Here is a 15106-nt window from a genome sequence, read left to right as displayed (position 1 = left end):
AGAATATTGCCAAGGGCCAACAAAAAGGAGTACATTACTGGGATTGTTATTTTTTTCACCTTCCTTCCATTCGATCATCAGAAGCGTATACCTTTGGCTATCTTTTGGGGTTATGGATAAGGAAGCATCCTTTTAATATATGCCCAACAGCAAAAAGTTGTAATGTTCTTATGTTCTATTTGTTCTTTCAGTTCTGTCTTAGTCTGGCATCAGAGAGATACACAGAAAGTGTCTGTCTTTTGGGAATGAGGTGAAGAAGGCATGCATTGCAGAAGTAATACTTTCATCTCAACCTAACACAAGAGGACTACACAAAAGGTGATTCTTTTTTTTTGGGGGGGGGGGGCAAGTGGTATTTCCAGACATGATTTATATAACCTCACATGCATTTCTCCTCTCAGTTAATTGTGAGCTGCTATTTTGGCAGCATTATTGTTTGTATGTTACACACGGAAGGAGGAGACTTTAAGGAGGGGTCTCTAATTTTGATTATAAAGCTTAGAAAAATAGAATTAATAGATGCTAACATACTATTGTGATGTAATTCTGTATAAGTAGTATTCCAGAACACTTAAAATGAGTTCAGTAAAAGTATGTTGATGGCATGTTTTACTTCGAGTCCACATAGAACTAGGAAAAACAAAAAGATTTTTTAACTGTCAAAAAAAAAAATCTGAGTAGATTTTTTTTTTATTTCATTATATGTCTGTCGGTATAACAGTATATTTCTAATTTATTTATATTTTTTAATTATTTATATGGCTGTGCTTGCATGAATTATGGTTAATTTCCTACATTTGTTCATACCAGAAACTTTATGTATAGAACCCAGATTAAGAGTCAATTTAATATGTAATGATAAATTATATTTTTGTGATTGATGACCATTTCATCTTGATTATGAAAATCGAGGTAAAATTGGTCACTGTCATACGAGCTGACAGTATAGCACATATTCCTACCACTTTGGTGGGCCTATATGTCATCATACATAGCCACATAATGCCCGGTACAGTACAGATGGAGCACACATGTATAGCATACACCCCAAATTTATCACATTTGTTGCAAAGAAGTCGTTATGTCCATCTTGCGCGCACACAACATTACTGACAGTGATGCATGCTGCTTATATCACTATCTCATTTATTATAGGAATGTTTTAAGGAATTTATATATAACTGATGCAAACACATACACATAGTATATTCTACATTTAACAGTGACCATTTGCAAATTGAATGGGGGCATCTACACAACTTTGGGTTCAATGAATGCAATATTGTGTATTATCCAGATATATTGTTTCAAGAAGAATACCCTGCCAGCAAGTCAGTACAGCAACAAAAAGTGGTATCCAACAAAACACATAAGCTGTACCAAAACCACAAAACAATACTCTTAAGCTCACTTTATTCAATTTATTATGCTAGTACAAACGTCATAAGAGGTACTTTCATAGGAATATCTGCTTTCTCAAGCATCAACTAAACTCTAAAAGTAAAAAGTATTATATAGCCCTAACTGAAACTTCAATTAAAATGTCAATTACAACTTCAATGCAACATGTACATAATAAATTATATTATATTACAGACAGGAGATATGCAAACAAAGCATCAAATATATATATAGAGAGAGAGAATCTTAACTATATATATATATACGTGTACTACATAAAAAATAAAATATAATATATATATATATATATATATATATATATATATATATACACATACTGCATAAACATATACTGCATAAATCTAAAACAAAACGCTCAGATGAGGGGAATCGAAAGACTTCACTTTATTTGTAGCCAACAAACTTCACATAAAAATATAATCCACGTTGAAGCATCATGCTTCACGGATGCTTCAATGTGGATTATATCTTTATGTGAAGTTTGTTGCCTACAAATAAAGTGAAGTATTTTGATTTCCCTCATCTGGGCATTTTGTTTTAGATTACTGGTTATTAGTGATTAGCTCAGTGTGCTGATTTTACGTGGATATACTGCATAAACATATAAAAATCACTTAATACAAGTGTGTAAGTGCATAAGTTCAGGGTTTAAGGAATAAACTCCATTTAAACCAGGTGGAGAAAATGCCCTAAAGTAAAGAATCCATTTATTCTCACACCTTTCTGTTACACTCAGCATATCATCCCCTCTCAGGGAATCATAAATATTTTCTAAAATACTAAATTTAAAATGATGTGTTTCATCAGTTTCTAATATGTGTTTATACAAAGCATTCATTAGAACTTTTCTCTTTATTTCTGATATGTGACTACTAATACCATTCTTAAACTTCTGATTAGTCTTGCCAATATACAATGAGTCACATTTCATGCACTTGGCCAAATATACCAAATTTTTAGTTTGACAATTCCCGATGCTTGAATGTTAAATGTAGTATTTCTCACTGGGTTGGTAAAATTTGTGTCAGTAAGAATCTATTTAGGTGTGTAGTTCTAAATGATAATAAAGTTTGCTTTAACTTGACTTTGACAATGCAGATGAGTGCTGAACTGTTGCAGTATGTATGTACAATCATTTGACTTACATTAATTTATATTTTTCTTCCATCTTTTGTTTTTTAGTTTGGAGTACGGTGACTGTGTAACTTCTAGTTGAATTAATTATAATGTATAACTAACATTTTATTGTATGTTTTTCCAGGATATCATTTGATGGGACATAGGGAGGCAATGTATGTGTGAAAATGCATTCTGCGATCTAGCTATCATAAAGCCAGTGTATGTGTGTCTGTTAACAGCAAACTGAAATTCATTACTGAGGTCCCTGTGTCTTCACTTTCTTTACATAACACATCAGAATTATGTACTGAAAGTGTCTGTCTTTTTTGTGGGGCAGGCTGAGTATGAAAGCACTGGGCATTTACTCAAACTATGCAAAGCAGTTATTGACATGCTTAGTTTTGGGGAAGGGGGTGAACAAAAGTGTCTACTATCTGGATGCCAACATATATTATTGAGGTCATTATTTATTTTACATTATTCACAAGCAAACATTAGACTAGTGGAAAGAAATGTGATGTGTTTTAGGAGCAGAGGTGAAGAAGCATGTCATACATAAAAGTAGAGAGCCAGTACTTGCTTGCTGTTGAATAAAATTGCTTATGGCTTGTTGGGTGCAGAATTGGTGTCTGGCAGCAGCAAGATGAAATATATTACCATAGCTATTATATGTTTTATTTCTTTCTAAATCAGAGATAAGTAAATAGAATGTGTGCATCATGTTTCGGGGGGGGGGGGGTAGGTGATGTTTGGAAAGCAAATGGCTGTTACAGGAGCACTTTTGAATTATTATTGATACTTTGTATCTGTTCAGTGCTGAAATGGTCATTAATGGTCATTAAATGTATCAGATTCCTTCACTGTCAAATGTAGTTTACCTTCTCAAAAGGACCATGTACCACTGGGTGGGCATGTGTGTGTTTTGCACCTATTTATCTTACTAGAAGTCAATGATGTTTTTGCTGTACTTTGCCTTTGGGGAACTGACATATGACATTACAAGACATACTTGTAAATAGCTACTTATTGTTTTTTTAATTTCTGTTGCATTTGTAGGAATTAACATACTTGTAAATATTACTTATGTTTTTTATAATTTCTCTTTTGTGTATTACTAAACTGCATCCTCAATTATCATGCTTATTATATGTACCTCTTTATCTTTAAAAACATGTTTATTATGTACATTATTGTATTTCTGGAGCTTTTCTCCCCAGGACTCCATTGAAAATGGGCTCCTGTCAGCTCAATGGACCATCCTGGCAAACAAACTGCAAATAAATGAAAATAAATAAAATGATCTCCTCGATGCAGGTAGTAAGTCCAGTATTTCTGAGGGCTTTTGTTGTCACAGTCTGTCACAATGCTTGGTTTCTACCCAGGGGTTATTTGTCCTCTGCCCAAGATGTATATAATAAAAATAATGCCCAAAATATATGTGTGCTACATTTTATTTGTTTCAGGAGTAAAAATTATCTAAATTTCACTTAAAGAAAATACAAGATTTCCATTGTAGCATGTTATGGCTACAATGACATGCTTCCAAGCAGCTAAAGCTATGGAGTCAGATTTAGAGGTTTAATGCTCTGAAAGCTCTCAGATTGCTGTTGTAGTCTCAGGTGTGTTTTACAGCTAATTATACCATGACCCCCTATTAATATTCCAAAACGTGCACATTGATTGGCCAGCGTGCACGTTGTAAATCGACTTATACTAATGGAAAAAGGTCCGGTCGCCCGGACTTTTTCCATTAGTATAAGTCTTTTTTTAAAACACTGTCTCACTATGTTAAAAGAGTTTAACATAGCGACACAGGTTTAAAAAAAGCAACGGACATCTCCGTTGCTTATTTTAAAGCTGTCTCGCTATGTTAAACCCATTTAATATAGCGAAACAGTAAAAAAGCAGCGGAGATCTTGCTTTCTCCGTTGCTTTTGGCCACAGCTCTGATGTACTGTGTAGGCATGCGCAGTACATCAGAACTGCATGGATGCCAGACAGCTGCGGAAGGGCAGCAAAGAGGCATTATACAATGACATTATTTAAGAAAAGTAATTGTTTCTTTTCTTAAATAATGTCATAGTATAATAGCAATAACCCACTTCTGGGTGTGGGTAATGCGGGATTTAACCACGGTTGTCTTTGTTTGGTCCCTCGGGCTTCGCCCTCGGGACCAAACCACACCAACCGTGGTTAAATCCCGCATTACCCACACCCAGGCGTGGGTTATTGCTATAATAACTCATTGCTTTTACCCAGGTGTTTCGTGTCATAATGGAATATCAAAAAAGCACAAAGGTATAGTCTTTCACACATGCCATAGTGGTTTAGCTCATGTGCCTTTATTACGAGTGTAACATTTTACATTATACTTGGTTTTCATTTTGGCTACTGGTGTGAACTTCTGCTCTCTGTGCTAAATATAATAATGGTCTGAAACACTTCCTTGTTATGTTATCAATACATCTGATGTAAATATCTTATTTATATCCTCTAAATGCAAAGTTTTTTTAATATCTGGAAATTATGACCCCCATTAGACTTGTGCAGTATACTGTATTACAAGATAAAGTCTGTGTATGTGTACTGACAGATCAAACCAACAGCTAAGTGTATTTTGTAGCTGATAGGCATAATATATTACTGTGAAAAAATGCTAAAAAACGTTATATGATTAAAGAGAAATTGTCCTTTATTCTAGGTATCGCTAGTAATCTTATATGGAATTGGGGGTTGGGATAACAAGGGTTGAGGATGGCATAATGGTTAAGGTGTTCACCTGACAAACACAGGGTAAAGGGTTTGATTCTCACCTTGGTGGAAGCTAGTGAGGCCTAAAATAGCTCGCAAGGGCAGCTAACCTAGTACTTTCTTGTGAACTTATGCCCATTTGGATACTCTGGTTTCCCCTTTCACACAAATGTATATTTTGCATTTTTTTTTAAAGCTGACAAATTCATTTTGCAGCTCAAGCATATCAAGTGTGTGTTCTTATAAAATAAGATCCAAAATAATACTCTTGTCCAAGAAAATGTAATATTTTATGTCATTGTATATGTTGTAGCAAAGACTGCATATTTTACATGTTCTTAATTAAAAGCATGCACATATTTGAGATTTTGACATCTATTCTCCTTAAAAGCTATTAGGCTGAGTAAAACAAAAATAAAATTGGGAATATCAAGGGTCTTATCCAGAAACTGTTGTAAGAATATACTGAATCATTGGAGAAGGGGATAGAGAAAGAGAGACTGAGATTGTCAGTTGATGTTAGGATATAATTAAAGCCATAATGGCCTTTGTACTATGGCGAAGTGTAGCTTTTTACAAAGCATTCATCTGAAAATACATATGCAGCTTTCAGTTCTGTTGAAAGTAAAATAAACAACAGATATCAAAGGTATAAATCAATAATCTTGGTGCAATTTTCAGGCCTAAAAGAAACATATTCTTCTGTATAAAAGGGATCTTTACCTTCTTTTTATGTGTTAAGGCATAACAATGACATTACCAATATGTTTTTTTTTTTCACTAAAATTCAAAATAATCCATTGTCTTCGAGGATACAGTCCCAGTTCTGTGATCTTTTATAGATAATTATGTCAGTAATATTCCCTCTCTAAAGAGCTGTTCGATGACATTAAAGTAGATTTTGAGTTATATTTCTCTGAAAAAGGTTGCAGTTGTTCTATGTTTTTTTATACGTTGCAAATAACAGAACTGAGTAGTATTTTAGATGTTTGTTATAATATGCACTTTCTTAAAGTTCACAAAGATGATTTACTTATACAAATTCCTTATATTTGTGATACTTGCTGTGGTCATGTCATCTCCAGTGTGACTATTTGGTAGGATATCATAATGTACTAGAAAGCTATGGAAAGGGCTGTGACTTGGCATAGGTGATCAAACACTCCAAGGTATACATTGAAACAGTTGGCACTGTACGCAAATTTGCTGTGTGCTTGACATGAGTTACATACCTCCACTACCAAAGTTGTACCACAGTGATGTGTGACTGAATCTATTTTGCTGCATTTTCAATCCTGCTTTCAGAACAGCTGCAGGTGAAAAACTTTCCACACCCCCAAACCATTGGTGTACTTTCTATCCCCCCATGATACCTTATTTACAGACTGCATCCCTTTCAGCAAATTCCTGGATCTAGCACTGTCATAGGAGAATTAGTACAGAGACAGAGCCTTTAGGCAATCAGTGTAGAACAGGATATTCATGCCCTGAATTCTCCTGTTAAGAAACATTTGTAGGCATTCCAACTGTTGCAAGTGTCTGGTTGGGTACATGCCAAAAGGGGTATTATACTTAAAGATAGGTCTAAAAAGGGCCAAGCAGAGTGGTACTATAACTTCTTTGGACCTGGATGCCATAGTCTCACCTACAGGTTGGCAACATAGAATGATTTTCTTACTATCTTAGCTATGTGCTGGTCAAAGGCCAGAATGCTGTCTACACATGTCCCCAGATCCCTTACTTCTGGATAAACTCTTAGGGTTATTTTAGAGATGGAATAGTTAACTTGGATTGACAGTTTCCAAAGGGCATTATAAATGCATTTTTTGGGATTGAGTTTTAAACCATATATCTGACACCAGTCATTTGTCTGTTGTAAAACTTCTTGCAAGATGTTGGTGTCATGGTGTGAATTTATAATGGCTTCCATTTTACAGTAATCTCTGAACTTGTTAAACCAGAGACCTTGAAAATTAGCCTTGATTTCCAAGAAGTAGCTACCAAGCAGGAACATAGCCAGCATAGTGCCCAATGGTACTCCATGGTTGACCAATCTCTTGGTGGAGGTGGTCTCACAGATCCTAACTTTTTATGTCCTGCTGTGAGCCAGCTGGCATTCCAGCAAGTTATGTAGAGATTTTGGTCTAGCTCACAGAGCTTGTCAACAATGTCTGAGAGGGGCATTGTATCAAATGCCTTGGCCAGGCCAAGATATGTAGTACACACTGTTTTACTCTCATTCATTGGCTTGGCAACTGTCTCAAAGAAGTCATCCAGGTTAACTAGGCATGACCTTCCCTTAACAAAGGCAAATTGGGATGGGTCCAGTGCCTGTAGGTTGCCGGTGTCCTTGTTTATACTTTCAATGATACTTTGTTCCATGTCTTTGTATATTAGGTCATTAGACTAATGGGTCTGCAATTCCCTGGATTGGTTGAGGCAATTTAAGTTTCCCAGCCTATAGAGGGGTAGACAAATTCAATCATGAATAGGGTGTTTGTATAGATGGTGAGTGCTTCTAGTAGGTTTAGCTAAACGTTATGAGACTCTAACTGTAACTAGTCATGATATGGTGAGGAATGTGGATGAGTTCCATGGTATCATCCAGTTTAACCAACCTAGAAGTATGTTTGTTACTAAAGTAAACTGAGACACCTCCACCTTTAGTCCCAGTCTGTGCTGTCAATGGCCTAAGCAATTGGAAGGCACTGTAGCCTTGCACTGCCGAAGTACTTTCCACAGCTTTAAACTAAGTCTCTGTCATGGCATGGATGTCCATATTCTCTTTAGTAAGGGAGGCTTGTAGGGACTGGAGCTTTTGCTGAGGCTCCTAATATTAAGTAGTAACACCTTAAAGTTGATTGGAGAATTTTTCACTACGTTGGTAGTTTTGTCTTTTTGTCATTGACTAAAAAATGCTCTGGGGGAATGTTTTAAGTGCTATCCAAAGGGCTGGGGAGGACACGTGCAGCCCATTCTTGGTAATGCAATGTGGTTTGTTGGCCATGTCCTTCTATGCTGACAGATATTGGATCCCCCTGGAGTGACGCCAGAAACTAAGGCACTTATCATCATCATCATCACCCGCTTGTTCTCATTCTCTACATGGGGTCGGGGTATCGTGTTTACTGTCGCCATCTCTCTCGATTCAAGTCCACACTCCTAACTTCTTCAGCAGTCATGCTTGACTGTCGCAGATCTTCTCTCACGCAGTGCACCCATCTCTTTGCTGGATGCTCTTGTTTCCCTACGCCATCTCTCTCGATTCAAGTCCACACTCCTAACTTCTTCGGCAGTCATGCCTGACTGTCACAGATCTTCTCTCACGCAGTGTGCCCATCTCTTTGCTGGGTGCTCTTGTTTCCCTCTTACCTTCTTTCTGTCTGACCCAAATCTTTTTATCCAGATTATTTTCTGCTTTTCTGCACATGTGCCCAAACCACCATAATCTGTTCTCTTTGATCTTTTCTGTAAAGCCACTTATTAAAATCAGTCATTTTATGTTTGTAATGTGGCATCATTCATGGTGGAGGTAGAATGCTGCTCAATACAAAGTTCATACATGCCTGTGACACATATTCTGACAGAGCCATTATGTCTCTTTTCATATAGTCTAGCGAGGTACATCTCTGGCCTTTTCCACCCACATGGATTATGGTAGAATCATATTAGTACCTGGGGTGCAGTCACTTGACTGCATGCATGATGTTGCAGATCCTGCCCCCAGATAGGCAACTAATCCTTATCTTCTCCTTCACTAACTTTGTTAGTGGGGCATCTGGGGTATCTGGGTATTACACAATGGAGTCTCCAATGACAAGAGTATTAGGTGAAGTACATGCTAGCCTCATGGGCTTTATTCTTGGAGGACCATTGGGAGTAGGTTTATGTGAGATGTTTGGTGTTTCTTTTGATGTGTGTTTTGGTGACTGCAGAGGAACAGTGTGCTTTTAGGAGGCTGTGGGGATCTTTGAGATTTGGGAAGATGTCTTTTAAACACCACAGCATAAGATTATCTGTGTATGTGGTCAGCAGTATACATGTGGGGTGTAGTGTGGGTATTCTTAGTAAATGTTTTTGTATCTGAGATTTTTGCCTCTAAGTACTTACATCTCTTATATACTGTGTTATTTTAATGATTAACTGTTTGCCTGAGAATATAAGTCAATTGCTACATTGCCTTAGGATACCCAAATCCACCAAGCTAGCCACAGAGACATTAGGAGTTTGAATATGTATGTTGCCCAGTTCTGTAATAGGGTGGGCTGTTAGGTATTAAGGATTGGCTTTTAACATGGGTCTCCTAGGGTAGTTTCTGGGATTATGTGCAAGATATTATATAGTCCTAGCATGTGGTAGTTCTATTGCATGTGCAAGTTAGCAGCTGTAAGCTTAACTCTGTCCAGTCCTGTGCTTTTTAACAGGTTTTAGGCTTAATCCTAATTTTATAAGGAGATTTTACTGTCTGGATGTTTGCCACTATGCAGGGTACTGCTGCCTGCTGCTGCATGGTGGGCAGCTCCATGCAAACTTGTCTGATTTCTAGCAGAGGAAAACAGCTTGAAAGCTGATTCCTATGCCCTCTAGTCAATAAATGGCCACACATTCGATGTATCTGGAGTACTCCCCAATTCAGAGAGAACAGGCAAGCATCTTCTGCCACAAGATGGACAATCCGGGAATTGTTTAATGCAAAAGCAGCTACCAAGTGCAGATTAAACAACAAGCAGCTACCAAGCGCCCAAGTCCCTGGCTAATGTGCCCTTCTGCAAGAGGCAAACAGAACTAGAAGAAGCAAAAAGGAGGGTTATGGCTGACAAAGTTTGCAGATGACTGCAAACTGGGCGCCATAGTCGAAAACACATCTGACACAGATATCCTCCAGAAGGGCCTCACAGAAACGGATAACTGGTGCCAGAGCCATGGCCTGAAGTTAAACGCCAAAAAATGCATAGTCATACCCTTCGGGAAAAACAAGGTTACCCCTAGCTACCATATAGGTGACAATCCACTGAGCACAGAAAAAGTCATCAGGGATCTGGGGACCCAAGTTCACAGTAGTCTTTCGTTTGACACTCATGTTGCTAAAGTAGTTAGGAAAACCTTCTATATCGCCCAGCTGATCATGAAGGGATTCACATCTAGATCAAGGGAGGTCATCGTCCCCCTGTACTCATCACTCATTAGACCTATGATTGAGTACAATGCCCCGTTCGGAATGTATCTGACCAGACACCTGATGCAGCTTGAAAGGCCCCAAAAGTTCCTCACCAAAAGGATAAAGGGTCTCAAAAATATGTCTTATGCTGCCCGACTGAAAGAACTCCAGCTTTATTCAGTCTCATACCGCTTGCTCAGAGGTGACCTGTGCCTGACATATAAGGCCATGTCAAACCCAGATTTGATGAATATGCTTCACCTCAAAAAATCTAGATCCCTCAGAACCACAAGGGCGGAGACTTAAACCTTGACACGGTTATAAATAGAACGTGCTGGAGGGACAGATTCATCACCCAGAGACTCCCTATGCTGTGGAACAAAATCCCGGTACATGTGAGGCAGAGCACCTCGCTGGCCTTGTTCAAGAGGAATCTTGACCAATGGATGGGAGATCGCAGATATACCCCAGGGATTACTTCAGTGTCACTGCTTGACAGAGGCACAGAAAAATGATAGGCATAGTTTTTATTCAAACTAAAGGGGTGGCGAAAGCCACATAACTATGGGCTAGGCTTATAAATGCCCTTGGGCAGATAGCCTAGTATGAACCTATGAACCTATGAACCTATGAACCTAATAAATCAAGAAAAAATGCTTCACTTAATAATTAATATATATTCTGTTATTTACCATCTGGTTGCATTACTAAAATCATATCAGAGTAAAATATTTATTAAGTTAATTACTTTAATTCTATATGCATTACTGTGTCACTTGAGTTATAAAATGGCTTATTTTTCACATTTAACACGTTTAACAGAACTGTTGAATTAGAACGACTATTCGTATAATGTATTAGTAATAAATGATGTATTAGTGTCTCACTTCTGATAAGTCTCATATGGATTATTTAAGGATATATTTTCTCTAGTACTGTGACTGAGTTTTCTTTGTGTCTGTATCATATCTACAGTGCCTACAGGACTAAAGTAAAATCTGTTGATCTTATCTTAAATCTGAAATTCATCACAATAATGACAAACATCTGTGCAATTCAGTGCCTTCTGGTGCTTAATAAGAAGGTAACACACCATATCTGTGTGAACGATCTGCTCTGAGTGATTTCAGACAGGAACCAAGCATTTACATGTAACATTTTAAGTAATTAATTAATGTATTTACTGATAAACTTGATGGTTATCTGAGTTGTGGACTATTTTTAGATAAGGTGTAAGGAGAAAAGCTACAGTGTATTAAATGGAGAGATATGAACATGGCCTGCTGACATTCAAGCTTCTTGATGTTCAAGAAATCTTTTTGTGCATCACAATGAAATTACTTTAAAATTATTTCTTTAATCACTAGAACCATGCATGGAATTCTGATAACCTCATTCTGCAACATGCTGAATAGGTCATATGTGAACCATGCAACAATATAAATTGTTGGATTTTTTAGAAAAGAGATACAGCTGAGCTATCCATTAAAGGGAATGTCATCAGTCATAAAGCATGCAGCAGAGGCCCAGCAATCATCGTTTATAATGTTCTGAGGACTGGAATTTTGAGCTTCAGGAATGTTTCCCTTTAAGCTGGTATTTCGTGCTCATCATCAAAATCTAATATCCTTTTCCCATTTCATTGTTTTCTGATAAGCAGCCTTATTTCCAAAGTACCAAGATTCCTGTTTCATATGCTTGTTTACAGAGTGCATTGTTTTGTTTGCAAGGCGCCAGGCTTCGTTTTTATCATAAAACTAATACTATGCTAAAACCAAAGATCGCCTGACAGTAGAAATCAGGCAAAAAATATTTTTGAACAATTTTATTAGCACTTTCGTTTGATTCAATCACCAAACTTTTTCAGATCCTTCAGATGAAGACGTTTGGTGATTGAATCAAACGAAAGCGCTAATAAAATTGTTCAAAAATATTTTTGGACTGATTTCTACTGTCAGCTGATCTTTGGTTTAGTTCGTTGGTCAGTTTGGCAATGGATTTCTGCAACTAATACTATGCTTCCAATTCGTATGCAAGCAAATAATAATGAAGCTTGACTTTTACAGAAAATATTTTTATAAATGTAAAACCAGTCTACTTATAAACTTTCTGCTTGTGTTATATAGCTTCCTTAAATTTACATATAATTCACCTGGAAATTACTAAAATTGAACCCGGTCTGCTCTACTGCAACTTATTTCCTTATCCACCACCTTGTGTTTCTGTCTGAATGATATAAACTGCAAACATGCAATAAAATATACACAATAAAATTTTGATTTTATTCAACATTTCTTTACCAGAAAAGTCCAACTTGGAACAAAGCCAATTTTCAGTGGAGGTCCAGGGAGAAATGCTCCAGATACATGTCTTTGAAATGTGGGAGGAAACCCACAGGAACAACATGCAGACTTTACACAGAAGGCACCCCAACCAAGAATCGAGCCAGAGAACCTCTTGCTGTGAAGTGATAATACTACCACTTCACAAACTGAAAATGCTGCTAAATAAAAGAAAAAAAGAAAGTTAAAAATAGAACTCTAAAGATTTTCCTGTGGGAGTAAGTGCAAACATTACATAATAATGTTATGTAAAGACTTTCATGATAATATGTTGATTTTGCTATAAACCACACAGGAATGATTTTATAAGAGAATTCTATTCACATGAAGGCTTATTTAGTCAAGGTATTGGAGTTCCACGGTGGTGCAGCGGTGATGTTGTTGCCTCACAGCAAGAGGTTCTCCCATTCAATTCTTGGCTTGGGTTGGGAGTGCCTTCTGTGTGGGGTCTGCATGTCCTCCCCGCGGTCGAGTGGACATTCGAAAGACATGCATTGAATGGGTGTGCCTTCGTTGAAGGTTGGGCATCGGGCTGGCAAGTCGACACCATAAAAAAAAATGAATTGCCAATCATTAGCGGACCAGAGTTTCACTGTGGCGACCCCTAACCAGGAAAAGCCGAAAGACAAACAACAACAACAACCTTTAAATGTGAATTGTCTGAAATGATTGTCTAATTAGATATGATATATAAAAAGCCTGTTTTGTATTGTTGAGTTGTCTGAAGAAGTTGAGGTATTGGCCTCAACGAAAGTGCTAACATTAAAGGATTGTGTGTGAAGTAATAATAGTAAGCTTGCCTTTGTGTTCATTTCAATATGTTGATTTTGTTAAGTGTAATTAGTATAATGTTCTTCAAGTAAGGTATGAGGTGATTATGCATGATCTCCTTGTAAGAAAAGGTATGGTTATTTTGTAATTTATAAATTTTTTTGCATTGAGATAGTGTAAAAAAATCAAAAGCTTTTTTTCATTGCCAAAGTGAAAAAGTTGACCTCCAGGATTCAGGAAACTCTGTGTAGGCTTCATGCGAACCCTACACAGAGTTTACATGTGTGCACAGTGGTGCTCAGTGAGTGGCAACATGCAATACATATTCATGCCACGTGTCTAAGTGAAGTTTTGTGTCTGGCAACAGTGTTGCTGGCAAGGAAACCATGTAAGTGAGTGCAGATAGCAATTCTGCTTTAAAAAGAGCACCTGCGGTCTGTGGGTTTGCATGGAATGTCACAGTGATCACCAGAGTTTCGCAGACAGCTCTCAATCTGCTAAAGGTCAACATAATGCGGGGATAATTAACCAGAAATTGGGACATATTTGACACAGATGTTGCATACAAACCTGGTAGAATGAAATCCAAACACACCTCTTAACCTTTTAGAGCAAGGAAGCGAGACAAAGCCATAAACAATGGGGGGAGAAAGGGCCAACAATAGGGACAGATTCCAATATTGCTCTTACAAACCTAGAAAGTTTTACTGCAGCATGAATTTTCTGAAGAGCATGAAGTTTGTAACTCAAATGTCTGTCATTATTCTTTGACTTCAGTCTGCAATGACATGCTGATGATTTGCCAGAAAACCAAAAATCTATGAGGAAAATGTCAAAAATATGACACAAAAACTGGACATTCTGCAAATATCAGGACAGTGGAGAAGTCTGAACTGAAATGTATGCAATACTGAGTAACATAAATCCTGAGATCATCCCAGTGATATGGCAGAAAGCCACAAGTTTGATAAAGAACACATGTGGACATCCTTTGAATATCCAGACAGTTGAGAGGAATGAATGCGAAGTACCTGGTCCAAACACAGTACGGCACATTGTATCTACAGTGCAGAGTATTGTGATATCCCATTTCTGGCATCCTGTACTGAAGTTGTATAAATGATCTATAAGGGTACTTGGACTGTCATGTAAAATAAACACTTAGGGGAAGAAAGTGTATTGAACAGGGACACACAAATGAATCATAGGAATGCACACAGGGAAACAGGACAGTTGGAACAACCTAATGTACAACATGTCAGTGGCAGATGGTTGTAACAGCAACACCAATCACATATCTATATATTACAGTAGGGACTAAACAGTGAAAATGTGCTTTATGTGACTGTCACACAAGGTGACAACAATGGGGGGGATGTCTGCATGAGATGAGCATCCTTTCATGAATAATGCACAGGACATCTATCAGGGATCTGACATACATCATACTGTGAAGCTGTGCAAGCTGATATGTCTAAGTATGAGTGTACTCTCAGCAGAGGTCTTCAGCAAGCTGGGCACAGATAAAGGCCCATGGAAAACA

Source organism: Protopterus annectens, chromosome 1.part1 (genome assembly GCF_019279795.1).
Source record: "Protopterus annectens isolate FY-2018-M chromosome 1.part1, PAN1.0, whole genome shotgun sequence".
Lineage (NCBI taxonomy): Eukaryota > Metazoa > Chordata > Ceratodontiformes > Protopteridae > Protopterus > Protopterus annectens.
This window is presented reverse-complemented; position numbering follows the sequence as displayed.